Source organism: Lissotriton helveticus, chromosome 8 (assembly GCF_964261635.1).
Source record: "Lissotriton helveticus chromosome 8, aLisHel1.1, whole genome shotgun sequence".
In the NCBI taxonomy this organism is placed as follows: domain Eukaryota; kingdom Metazoa; phylum Chordata; class Amphibia; order Caudata; family Salamandridae; genus Lissotriton; species Lissotriton helveticus.
This window is the reverse complement of record NC_136069.1, coordinates 62677053-62691655: the sequence shown is the minus strand read 5'-3', so window position 1 is coordinate 62691655 and position 14603 is coordinate 62677053. Positions and strand designations below refer to the sequence as shown.

General features: G+C 41.6%; 1 protein-coding gene across 2 annotated transcripts in view; it reads right to left on the bottom strand.

Annotated features, from left to right (window-relative positions):
* CFAP44 (cilia and flagella associated protein 44) overlaps positions 1–14603 on the bottom strand; it is a 969845-nt gene that overhangs the window by 138523 nt on the left and 816719 nt on the right. The window lies entirely within an intron of this gene.

Genomic DNA, 14603 nt, shown 5'->3' with positions numbered 1-14603 from the left:
CTCTCATCTTTGCACATCCCAGATGGCCACTTCCAACAGGCTACAACATTCATTATGTGGACTGCACTCATCACAAGGGAGGAGGATTGTTTGTCATCCATTAGTCCTCCCGGTCCTGCACTTGTGGCAAATAACACTGAACTCCATGGCACTGCTGACACGCCAACTCCCACTCTCTGCAACTCATACCTCCACCTTCTACCTGATGTAGAGGCCTGATTAATTCTCAAATCTACACAACACCTTGTCCATCTGACCTGCCCACATCTCCTTCTTGTGTGACTTCCAACACCCAGTAAATACGAGCTACAAATAAGACAACCTCATGGACACGCTCAACGTAGTACAGCAGGTCACACAACAACCCACTCTAAATGCCACATCATCAACTTTGTGTTCTCAACATTGCCAACAATCCATTACAAACCACTCATACCACTGAACTGACAACTTCGCCGTCCCTTTGTCCCTGCTCAGCAACTCACCCACAAATGAAGGTCAACCCAATAGGCCAGACCAAACCCTCAGAGCCTTAATAGACTTTATCATACACAACCTAATGCTTGAACTCAACTCTCACCCTAACAACTCCACATCCGAAGCCAGCTCCCCTACAAACTTCAACAATAAAAAAACTATAGGAACATTAACACCCCACTTAAAACATGGAAGTGCTAGCTAAAGGCTACAGCATCCTCGCACTCTTAAGAACTTGCTCACAATAAACGACTTGTCATTAGATAGGAAAGAAAATAGATTAAAAAGAGAGCTCCAGATGAATTCATGATACTGACGTCCCTCTGTACAACATGCACATCACAACAGTCACAGTTAAGTACTATGCCAACAAAATTAATGAAGACCCCAATGTAAGCAGAGAACATTTCAAGACAATCAAGCACTGCCTCAGCTCCCTGCTGGACCCACTCATTACTCCCTCCAGTGACAAGTTCAATGCAATTAGCCTCTTTTTCAGTGAAAATGTATAAAGATCCAACAGCACACAGGCAACATCAAGCCAGCTTCATCCTGTATGCCCACCTCTTCCTGTAGAATGGTTACCTTTCATAGCCCAATCTTGTCAGGTGGGTATTACAGCTGTACTCACATAAACAGTCTTTTCAAAGCTTCTAAATGCAATATCTATGTGAAGGCTTCAAATGTTCCAAAATTAGACAACTCACTGGCTCGAACATTAAGTACATTCTAAAATATTAGGTACCCTGCACTGATTTGGCATTAAAGCCCAAGTCCAATTTTTAAATCCATTACCTGGTCCTCTGAGTGATTCAGAGGAACAGCTAAGCCTACCTGCAGTTATGTCGGTCTCCCTACATTACCAGTGGACGTTTGTGCAGGGCAACTACAGTCCACAGAGATGTTAAAAACAAATATGTATCAGATATATCTCCCTAGAGCTCTCTGGGGTCTTGCCCTTTGAACACCCTTCTCAGATGGTAACACTTAGTCACCGAGCAAGCACAAACCAGATACTACTCACTTGATAATTCCATTCTATTCCCCTGATCTCTTTGAGAAACTATCCTGAAATACATGGATAACCACTCTAGCTGCAGTGATTGGCTTGGAGACATTACCTAGTTATCCCAAGATAACTTCGCTTGTTCCAGCTTTAGTGTGAGACTTTCCTGACCAAAACTCTGTGGTCTTACACACTTAATCTATGCCTAGGCTGATGTGACCGGGCACATGGGGTCCTCCTGCCTTTATTAATTCATTTTCTTCCTGCCTTCCTTAATTAAATTACTTCCTATGTTTTCTATCTCTGAACTTTTAGGGATATTTTAACATTTTACACAAGGCCACAGATCTTTTGAGTACCTTCAATTTAAACAGAAGCATGTGCTACTTAGAGGAGTGCTGGAGTGCCCCCGCAGTCTCTCAGATCCCCTGGTCTGACAAGGCTACAGTTGTTTTCAAGTTTAACTATTGTTATGAATTACCTCCCAAAATCTGCCTATCAGCAATCGAGTAAAGTTCACTGGAAAATTCATCTCCTGTGTTTGCTTTGCAACCTTTATTTCCAGATGACTCTTTTGCCACTACTCAAGGGTTCCGAGGTTGGATGAACTCTGCTTTACATGCCATCACTCCAATGCTGCAAATGAATCATTTTCTATTGTATATACACTCTTCCTGGTGCACAATGTGGATTTAAAAAGTCTTAAACTCATTTGTAAACAGTCCGAACATCTTTGGAGACGGTTTTATGTCCCATGTCCAGACTTAGTTATGTTGATGCCTGAAATCAGTGCAACACAACTACTCAAAGAGGTCAATCTGGGTCCTACTCAAGTCACTCCCAACAAGGCCTTTCAAAATGATTGGAGGGGTTTGCTATCTGAAATGCAACTAGCCTAGTATTTTTGTAAAGCATTGTGTGAAGAATTTTAACACAGTTTTGTATTCCAAATCAGAAATCACCCACCCTTAATTTAATATCTCCTGCATCTTTAGCAAGTCACTTATCTCAGCATCTGCTCTTTTGACACCACTGCTCTGGGTTAGTGACAAGGTCCCTGGATATCGTACTTGACATATGCTCTTTTCCATTCAGTTTTCAATCTGTTTCTCCAGGTTCCCCAATCAACCCCTATCTGGTAACCTATCTGAGAGCTATCAAGGATACTATAGTGGTTCCTCTTTTCAAGCTCTGAAATTGTTATTGTTGTTATTGTTATTGTTAATTTCGATTTATAGCGCGCCCAATCACCTGCAGGCCTCTAGGCGCTTGGAAATCGATGTCATACAATAACTTGGTTCACTCCTGAGAGAGATGCAGCTACAGAACTACACTGTGGTCAAGGCTCTTCTAAACAGCAAGGTTTTCAGAGACTTCCTGAACCGTAGGAGATTCATCTCCCTGCGTAGCCCCTCAGGCAGCTTGTTCCATAATTGGGGGGCCAGGACAGAGAAGGCTCTCCCTCCCTTAGTCACTAATTTGTAGCGGGGGCAGACCAGTAACTGAGCGTCTGATGATCTGAGTGCTCTTGTCGGGTTGTACACTTCCAGGCGGGCTTTGATATAGGCCGGCGCATGGCCGTAAATCGCCTTATGCGCTATACAGAGGCTCTTGAATTCAACCCTCTCCTTAACAGGGAGCCAGTGAAGGTTTTGAAGAAGAGGGGAAGCCTTTGCTCGTCTGGGCACTCTGAAAATCAGCCGTGCGGCGTCGTTCATTACGACCTGGAGTCTGTTTATCGACATTTTTGGGAGGCCGAGGTACAGGGCATTCCCATAGTCGATCCGGGAGATGACAGTTGCTGCTACAATTGAGCGCATCATCGAGTGAGAGAGGAAGGGGGCTATCTTTCTTAGTTGTCTGATGATGTTCGTGCAGGTTCCAACAACAGCGGAAACTTGACTGCACATTGACAGGTCGCAGTCTAATTTAATCCCCAGACTCTTTACGTTGGCACTGGGCTTTGGGGCTGATCCAAGCTCAGCAGGCCAGTACAGATCACTCCACGGTGAGGTGGTAGATGGAATTACCAATACCTCGGTCTTATCCGGGTTGGTCTTTAGTAGGTTTTTCGTCATCCAGCCTACGGTGTACCTCAGGATATTTTGGGCTTGGATTTGTGCTGTCCCTGTATTATCGATACTCAGCACTAGCTGAGTATCGTCAGCATAGTTGTAAACTCTGCAGCCCAACTCAGCCAGGGATGCAATCAAAGGCTGCAGGTAAAGATTGAACAGAAGTGGGGACAGTGCGGAGCCCTGTGGGACTCCGCACTCTAAGTGGCCCACTTCAGATATTGATTCTGTTTTATCCACCTCTATCGCCCCCTCCTTATCTTGAAACACAGCCATAGTCCCTCCAATTTGACGACAACTTGCACGGTTCGACAGGTCAACGCCGACACCTCCAGCTGCTTCAACACCTTCGGCATCCTCCGCAAGACCTTCAAGTGGATCACCCATGAGTCATGGAAGACAGTCACCCACACACTCATCACTAGCAGAATAAACTATGGAAAGGCACTCTACACCGGCATCAACAAGTCTCTACTCCGCATACTCCAGACAATACAGAAAACCGCCGCCAGACTCGTCTTCAGCATCCCCAGACACAAACACATCAGCCAACACCTACGAAGTCTCTACTGGCTCCCCGTGGAAAAAAGAGTCACTTTCAAAATCCTCACTCATGCCTACAAATGCTTAAACAACGTCTGACCCAAATACCTCAACGACAGAATCAACTTCCACGTACCCAAAAGAAACCTCCGATCTTCCAACCTCGCACTGGCCGAAACCCCGCGCATCCACAAAGCTAGAGCAGGCGGAAGTTCCTTCTCTCACATTGCTGCCAAGACCTGGAACGAGCTCCATGCAGACATCAGACGCGCCCCCTCCCTGAACACCTTCAGGAAGATCTTCAAGACCTGGCTCTTCGGCTAAACAAATCTACGGACCCAGCACCCTATCCCCCTCAGTGCCTTTAGACCCTTACGGGTGAGTAGCGAGCGTACAATTCCCTGATTGATTGATTGGTTGGTTCCAAATGCATTACAAACTACCAACCCATATCTTATTCCCCCTACTTTCCAAATCACTGAATCCACAGTAAACGTACAGCTATGTGCCTACATAGAAGGAAATCTTCTGGATTCTCCTAAGCAAGTTTTTTCCCCAGGCATGGAATGAATCCATTCCACTTGTTGCCCACAGAGGTGTTTGACCAAAATATTGATGCAAAAATATCGTGGGTCACAGATATCGTGGTCACAAATTCATGATATCAAATAATTGTGGGACTTAATATAGAAGGTAAGAACATTGTTTTTTATGAACTTAATACAGTTTGGTTTTTTTAAATGAAAAAGTGTATAATATTGTTTAATTTATTATAGTTATGCAAAGTATCATTTTAATTAGTTTAATAAGTAGGCATTATTTTAGTGTTATAACATTATTGTTATAATAACATTTTCGTTCAATTGGTTTTAGTCTACTTGTTATGTTATGTTAATTATTCTTGTATAGCACACATTCACCAATTTTTTCATGGAGCTTTTCCAAAGATATCCATGCTAAGGCAGAAAGTTGTTAAAGCAATTTTGAAATTTAATTAGAAAATGCTAATGCAGTAGATGGTTGCTGAGTTGGCAGGGAATTAGATTTAAAGGTTTTAAAAAAATGTAAATTATTGTATTAAATGTACATTTTTTATGTAATTAACTTTTTTAGTTGATAAATTATGTAAATTAATGGATTGTAATTTTTAATTATTTGTTAATTTTTACTTAGGGAGCAATTATGATGTCAGGTGGACACGTCTCATAAACAGGACTAACCGACCTCTGGTTGACGGTCCCACCCGCCCGCCTTATTAGGAAGGGATAAACAGGGGGGCACCTTAGGTGCCCCCCAATCTCCCAAACGGTGGCCGCACACACAAGGGGGCCCTGCTGGGGGCCCCCACCAAACACACTTTGCGTCATGGTTTCCATGTCGGACAGGCCTGCATGGAAACCATGATAGACACCGTGCATTGTGATCCTCAAGGGTGGAAAGGCTTGTCCTTTAGGATTATGAGCTGGTTCCGACTGGTCAAAGCCAGCCGGAATGACCGTCCAGTTTCAATTCCAACTGGCTGATACATAATCAGCTAGTTGTAATTGAAACCGATGATGGGGGTCGGAGAGGCTTTCCGACCTCCATCATAATAGGCCCCTAAGTTGTTAATTGGCTACGCAGTTAAATAATGTTATGTTTATTGGTTATGTTACTATTGTTTCATTTGATAATCAATTACCTAATATTATATTTTCATTTTTATATTATTTAATTTGTAATTATTTTAATTGTTGAAATCTGTTTTTAGGACAATAGGGAGAAAAGTATTTTAACCCGTTTGCTGCTTCGAACGTTCAGCGCCAGTGCTGAACGTTCGAAGAAACGGGTGCGGCCGCGTCGGCCGTTGGACGTGCGCAGCACCAGGGCGGTAGCTCGAGCGACGGCCGACGGCAGCAGCAAACGGGTTAATTGAAAATATTTTGTATTTTTGTTAATCATTTTAACTTCTCATAAAAAATTTATTTAAAAAAAATATTTGTTTTATATTTAATGAATACATTTATTAATTTTAACATATATTAACATTTTTTTTTAAATATTTTTCAATGTTTTATTTAAAAACGGGTTCCTGACTGTTGCTTAGATTGGAGTGAGATTAGTAAATATGGCCCCTCCAAAGTGCCACACTTTCTCTGCTTTTGCTAACATAGGAGTTGGAATAGTTAACCTGACCCATACTCCATCACGTTCCCTACTGTTGCTTAGATTGGAATGGGAATAGTAAATATAACTCCACCCAAGTCCCACACTTTCACTACCATTAGTTTCATTGGAATGGGAAATATAAATCAGACCATTCCAAAGTCCAACACTTTCCTACTGTCACTTAAATTGGAGTGGGAATAGTATATCTGACCCCTTCAAAGTCCAACATTCTCCCTACTTTTGCTTTCATTGAAATGCAAATAGTAAATCTGATCCCTCCAAAGTCCAACACTTTCTCTACATTTGCTTATGTTAGAGTAGGAATAGTACATTTGACTCCTCCAAAGTCCATAACTTTGCATTAACTTGGTTACGTTGGAGAGGGAATATTAAATTTGACCCCTCCAAAGTTCAATATTTTACTACTGTTGCTCAGTTTGGAGTAAGAATAGAAAATCAGACCCCCCCCCCCCAAAGTTCAACACTTTCCCTACTGTTGCTTAAGTTGTAGAGGGGGTAGCAAATCTGGCCCCTTCAAAATCCAACAGTTTCCCTACTTTTGCTTTGGATTGAACCTCATGTCAGTCTGTTTCCTAAAGATTGTCCATCCCTTCCCTTAAATTAGTTATTTTTGCACTTTGTGACATAGGCTTGGCATCCATCTTTGGTTTGTGTGTCTTCAGACTCTCAGACTAAGGGATAACAAATTGGTGATACTACACAGGAAATAGAGAGAGTGAGAGCACTGAGACATGCTTCAGTAGAGGGGATCTCCACTCGATATTCGAGAGCACGTGTAAAAGAGCCCATGGGATGTGTGTATCTTAATTAGTGACTTCTAATAAACACTCCCAGACTCCACTCTATGTTCCACTGTCATCATCTATGGTCCAACACACAATTATATCAGGTCTGTCTGGTCCATGATAGGAGTAAAAAAGTTTCACCTACCTGTACTGGCACTCCCATGAAGTACCACCATAGGTGTTGAGTAGACTCAAAGAAAAGAGCACTGTAAATGCCACATGGTGAAGCAGACCTAACTCACGTCACTACAGGAGTAGTGAGATTCTATACACATAGAGACTCCAAAGGCTTGAACAGAGACAGAGTCAGGTACTAGACAACTGTTGAGAAACTTGGCTTGATGCAGCATGAGCAATACGACAGAGAAAATCTATTCATTTAAAACCTCAGCATTCCCTTGGGCTATGATCCTGCTGTAGTCCACTTCATGCACATTCCATGTCTCTGCACCTCGGTTACCCACTTAATCTGTTTTTGTTGCACTCAAATGTGTTCCAGCTTCCAGAGAAATCCAGTTGACATATAGCACACATTATGAATAGGTCAGTGGAATAATACATCCATTGAAGAAATCAATACGTCACCTGAAGGTCACAGGTTTGAGCCTGCAATTTCACTCAGTCTCAGACCCTTCTCAGATCCATATACTCAATATCATATAACTAGGTAATAAAAACTACAAAGTATCATCCATTGTCAAAAAGTACTAAATAAAAGAAATTGTTAATCACTCTTGCTATGTGAGATAAATGTGGAAAAGTTACTTACTTCTAACTCCAGTTCTCAAGCATTGGCATGTCTCATAAATTCACATGCTTGAATTATTCTCTGTCGCCAGACTGGAACCCTTGATAACAATGTTAACAAAGCTGGGTAACCAATAAAAATGTAATTTGTCGATACACTTTAGTACCCCACTCATATCATTATATATGACCTAAACTACAGCCAATCAGTGATCAGGACTCTCAGGTGTTCTCTTGCCAGAGGCTTTCAACAGTCAGATATTTCCAGTTCGTAACATGTACTTCGAATAGCTATAAATGAAGCCTCATGACAAGGAGAGGAGGGTGGGTCACCTGTGAATCTATGAAAGATGCCAATGCTGGAGAAATGATCTTACAAGTATAACTTTTTTTCCTTCTCCAGCATTGGAGTTGTCATAGATTCACATGATTGAATTAAGATTATCATAGCAGTACACAATAAAAAGTGAATGGTGGGTATGAGGCTTACCTTTTTTGGAAAGGTTCTGCAGCACAGCCCCTCAAACTGCGAAATCCTTGTTGACATCAACGTTAATGCAGTAATGTTTTGTGAAGGCCTGAGTAGTCTTCCATGTGGCAGCATTACAAATCTCCTTGAGAAAAGGGCTCTAGTGGCTGCTATTGGTCTTGTAGAATGTGTTCCGACAGAATTTGTTGAAGTCTTATTCATGACCCCATAAGATTGTGTAATGCAAGAAACTATCCATCTTGCTAAAGTTTGTTTCGTAAAAGATTTTCCTCTCTGAATTGCACCAAAGGCAAAAAACAGTTGATCAGATTTGTGGGAAGTCTTTGTGGTCAATAAATAGAATGCAAGGCATTGTATTACATCTAAAGAATATCATCTTTGGCTCTAGGAAAAAAACAGATAGTTCAATTCTTTGTCTGTTTTCCCTTTACATCAACGGGGTGGTTGAGCATCTCTTAGAACATCCTTCAGATGAACCATCCCTGGCTGGAGAACGTATACACACCCTCCTCTTTGCGGATGATACGCTTTTAATATCGAAATCCCCGATAGGCCTTCAAAGGCTTTTGAATAATTTTCAATCTTTTTGTACCAAACGGGGCCTCGTAATTAACACGGGCAAGACTAAATATCTTGTATTGAATCCCCCCAAAAAATTAGCACGCCCTCCAATCCTGAATGCTGAACCTTTGGAGAGAGTAGAAGTGTTTGACTACCTCGGCATCCGTTTATCTCACAAAATGCAATGGACCCCACATTTGGATAAAATGCTACTATCCCACAAAAGGATAACAGGAGCTATTTTGAAAGAGCAACACTCCTGTGTAATTAGACCAATAGCTGTTGTCCTTGATATTTATGTAGCTAAAGGGGTTAGTTCTGCTCTGTATGGAGCGGAGCTTTGGGGCTCATCCATTACCAATGATTTGCCAAAGTCCGAAAGGAAGTTCTGTAGGGCGATTATGTCACTTCCTCAGGGTACCCCTACGGTCCCACTAATGCTTGACTTAGGCTGTCGCCCTATCGAAGATCTAGCAAGATTACGTCCACTCTTACTATGGGCACGATTGTGGCGAGTGCCCGAACTTAGAAAATATGCGCAAGGCCTCGCAGAAATTATGTCCTTGTCAGGGTGGCACAAAATCAAATGGCTGAGTGACATTAAAATCTTGCTACTTAATTTGGGCCTAAAAGATTCATGGGCTAATAGATCTTCTCCTCCAAAGGCAACTCTTAAGAAACTTTATTGGAATTGGATCATGTCACAACGAAACACTAATGCTTCTATGGGCAGACTTACTGAAGAGTTCTTAAAATTTAAGGACTCCCCAAAACGTGAACTTTATCTGGACGCTATTGGCAAACCTTTTGATAGGGCCCTTTATTTTAAATTTAGAGCAGGAACTTTGCCATTGTATACTTTTTCTTCAAGATGGAAACTGCCTGCACAAACTGTAGAGCTTTGCCCAGTATGTCTAGCTAGACCAGAGACATTGGCACATTTTATGTTTGAATGTGGAGAGTACAATTTACCTAGGAAAATATGGCTCAAACATCTATGTCGCCAATTGGGCACTAGGTGCCACTCAGACGCAATTCGTATACTAATGTCTGATAGCCGTACTACCTATGCTTGTGCTCTCGCCAAATTTTTATCATGGGCTTGGTCAATCCGAGCCAAAAGGCTTAAATCAATTGTTTAATTTTTCCTTTTTAATCAACTCATGATGTGAAAATAACTGTATATGCGTAGATTCTTTTTGTAATCTGTTTTATTCCTGGCTTCTTTTACTGTACCTATGAATTTTATGTGAAGCTTTTATGATAATTTTTTTATCGAAATAAAGCCTTTTTGACTTGACTTGACTTTGTCTTACATTGACAGAAGAAGGTACCTTTGGAATGAACTTTGGACCAGTCAAAAGTTACTTTTTTGTGCTAAATGTAAGAAAGACTCTTTGCAGGATGGTGCTTGCAACTCACTTACTCTTCTATCTGAAGTGATGGCCAGCAAGAAGGTAGTCTTCTAAGCAATATGTTGTAGATTCACTTTATGTATAAGTTTAAAGGGAAAATGCATCAAACCAGCCAAAACAATAATCACTTGCCACTCTGGTGCCAATTTTGGAGATGTAGGGAATAGTCTGTATAGTCCTGTCATAAAGGCTTTAATTAATTGTTGGGAAAATAGTGACAAACTGTTTGATTTTTTTTAGGAATTTAGAAATTGCAGTCAGATGTACCTTAATCGAAACAACTAATAGTCCATTGTTGGTTAGACTTAAAAGATATGACAAGAATTTGTAAAGCAACATTTTTAGTGGGTCTAACCTTTTCCTTTTAGTTCACAAGACAAAATGTTTCAATTGTGCATTTTACTATTTTAATTTTTACCATGGAAGGTTCTCTTGCAGTGTCAAGAACCTGGCTACAATCCTGAATCAGACAGTAACCGAATTCTATGTCCTGATGAGCCACGCTGTCAATCTTAAGGACTGTGATGTAGAATTTTTCCATTGTTTCTTGACAACAGGCACGGCAATTGGTGTTTGTGCAGACATGTTTCATAGTTCTGCGTAGCAATGCTGGCTATCAAAATAGACACACACCGTTCCATTTTCGTTTACAAAATTTCCCTCGGTATCATAGGTATTGGGTGAAGGTATGTATTGAAATACCTGTTCGACCCTGGACACTGCCATCTGCTGGCAAACCTGGTGCATCTGTGATTTTTGTGTGCCACAAAGATGTCCTACTGTGGAGTGCCCAATCTGTGAAATATGAGCTGTAGCTTATTGTTGTCCAACTGCAGCTTGTGAACATCCGAATAATGACGGCTCAAGCAAGACGCTATGTTGTGTGCACTCCCGGAACATGTTCCACTGAAATTCCATATTGTACAGAATGGCCTATCTCCATAGCCTCTGGGCCGCCGCTGAATAGATGAGAGATCTGGCCCCTCCTTGTTTCAGGATGTAAAACATAGTTGTGTTGTTGTCCCTTCGATTCATGACATGCATGTTCTACACCAGTTGCAAGAAGGCTTTCAATACTAATCTTATTGCTCTTAGTTCAAGGATCTTTATATATATGCTGCACTCTTCTGATCATTTCCAAACCCTGGAGATGAGCACTAATACCAAGAGAGATGCATCAGTTGTCAAGAACAGTTGAGGTTTTACTGGATGTAACAGTTGTACTTTGAAGAAGTTGTCCATTACTAACCACTACCTGAGCAAATTTTTCATAGATGTCACCTGCACGAGATTGTCCCACTCTCCTGAAATATGTTGCTATTGGACACTTAACTGTTACAGGATAATCCTCAAGTGCAAATGGCATTATGGTATTAGAAGAATGCATGAAGATATTGTGCCGTAGATCACCATCAGTGTTCTGACTGAGGTGGTATCCTTTGTCTGTACAGACATACAATGTTGAATTAACTTTTCTCCTCTTTCTTGTGAAGGGAATAACAAACCCATATCTGTGATGATGTTGGCTCCAAGAAAATGAATGTCCCTGCTTGGAATTAATTGAGATTTCTTGCCGTTGATCGCTAATCCCTGATTTAACAGGGTACAGCTTGTTAGATTGGTTTTATGCAATACCTAGTCATAAGTGCTCGCTCAAATGAGCCATTCATCTAGGTATGGATATACCATACTTCCTTTTCACCTTATGAAGTCGGCTACCAGCAGTAGGCACATGGTGAAAACTGTTGGTGCTGATTTTAGGCTGAAGAGCAAAGCTTTAAATTGGATGTGGTGACCAGCCACCTTAAAACAAGGGAATCTCCTGTGCTTCACACGAATGGGGATGCTAAAATAAGCATCCTCGAGATCTATGGATGATGAGAAATTTCCCTCTTTCGGAAAGGGTAAGATCTTCTGCAGAGTAATCATTCAAAAATCCAATGTCCTCATATATTTGTTGCCATTCCTCAGATCTAGAGTATGCTGCCAATCTACAGATTTTTTCAAAATTTGAAATAATCCAGAATAATTCATTGAGATCGTTCTCTTATTGGTACCTCCTTTTTAGCTTGGTTTTTTAAACGTTTAGCAATCTCCACAAATAATTGAGGAAGGTTCTTTTGATTTTATCTTTTGGATGGGATATCTGGTGTTTGTCCACAAACTCCATGGTATGACCTTGATCTACTGTGCCCAATACCATATATCCGATATATGTTGTCAGTTGTCTTTGAATTTTGACATTCTGCCTCCTACCGACCACTTCGCTAGGGAACATATTTCGATGGTAAAGCCATGTTCTTCCTTCCTTAACATTGGATTTGAAGATTGATTACCTTTTCTCTTCTATCCTCTGTGTTTTTTTGTTACTATTGTTCTTACCTTTGTTGCCTTTGGTGACATTGTGACAGCCAATCTGTTCCATAATGTCTTCAGGAATGAAAATATGACCATTGATTGGAAGACCTTTGAGCTTTATATCTATAATTTTTGTATTGATGTCTATTTTGTGAACCATATAAAGATCTAGCAGTTTCTGACTCTGCTTTAATGAATTGCAGGGTGTCATTCACCTTTTTCCGGAAATATTGCAACCACCGAAAGGCAGGTCCATTACTCTGGACTGCACTTCTGGCATAAATGAAGTGCTCTTTAGCCAACCATAGCATCTCATAATGGTTGAGTTTCTACTGAATGAAAGGCACAAGTTGAAGCATCCATGGAGGCATTATATAAGGAAGACAAAGCCTGCTCTCCCATCCTTCACTAGACTTTTGGCCTGGGCTCTGTCTTTGTGAGGAGGTTTTTTTCAATAATGGAGCTATGTTGCTCCATATTTGCCTGTCATAATGTGCCACAACAGCAAAAGTATTAGCAATCTTCACGCATCTAGAGCCAGTACATTAACTCTTTCTCATGGACTCCCATTTGCATCTTTCTTTGTCCATAGGTGCTGAACACCGGGTTGAAGGGTTGTGTGATCTTCTTTGGACGGTAGCTAAAACCACTGAATCTGTCTTACCCTGGTTTAAAATGAAATGTGGTGCTGGACAGGAGGCTTTGAAAGTCTTTTAAATTTGTGATAGACTGACAGCATCTGTAGCAGGATTTTGCACAGTGACTGATCCTTTCTCCCAAAGGTTTTCCAATGTGGGAATTATCAATATCTATACTAATATAATAAAGAGTGCGCCCAAACATTTGAGGCGGGTAATCCAGGAACCCCAGCACCAATCACAACACCCAATACAGCGTTGGAAAGGGCAGTTGCAGCAGAAGGACATAGGCTATGCAGACGTCCACCATATACATTTAAAAGGTAAAAGAACCGTGCCAGCAAAGTAGTCGCTTCTGGGCGTGTCTGCGTTGTGCTGTGAGCGTGTGCTGGGGGCGTGACAAACGCTGGGGGCGTGTGGTTCGTTCCGCCCTTCATGCCATGTCTCATATCGTGTGCTGTGGGCGTGGGCGTGTGCGGGGCACGGGATTACAGAAAAAAAAATCGAGCGTTGTGCCCAATATTTCATTGTTTTTTCTTCCCAGGTTCTGTACATTCCAGCTCCGGGTGTCCACCCTGCTCCCTTTAAATACCCCTGCACCCCATAATCATAACCCACCCTTACTCCTTAAAATACCCCAACACCCTTAAACACTAACCCATCTTAACCCTATAAATATACCCTGTACCCCAAAACCCAAACCTATCCCTAAACCCTAAAAATACCCCTGTACCCCAAATCCCAAACCTAGCCCTGTACACTATAAACACCCTGTACCTCAGAACCCAAACCTACCCCTGAACCCTAAAAATACCCCTGTACCCCAAAACCCAAACCTACCCCTGAACCCTAAAATACCCCTGTACCCAAAAACCTAGCCCTGAACCCTTAAAATACCCCTGTACCCCAAAACCCAAACCTACCCCTGATCCCTAAAAATACCCCTGTACCCCAAAACCAAAACCTAGCCCTGAACCATAAAAATAACCCTGTACCCCAAAACCCAAACCTACCCCTGAACCCTAAAATACCCCTGTGCCCCAAAACCCAAACCTAGCCCTGAACCCTTAAACTACCCCTGTACCCCAAACCTACCCCTGAACCCTAAAAATACCCCTGTACCGCAAACCCCCTACTTATCCCTAAAACTACCTCTGTACCCCATAACCCAAAACTATATCTGAACCCTTAAAATACCCAAACACCCCAAAACATATACCTCAGTACCCCAAAACATATATCCCTATACCCATACTTACCTTATTCAAACATTGAAAAAAACATGCTTTTACCATTCATGCATTTACAACTAATTTCGTTGTAAATGTATGCGTGGTAA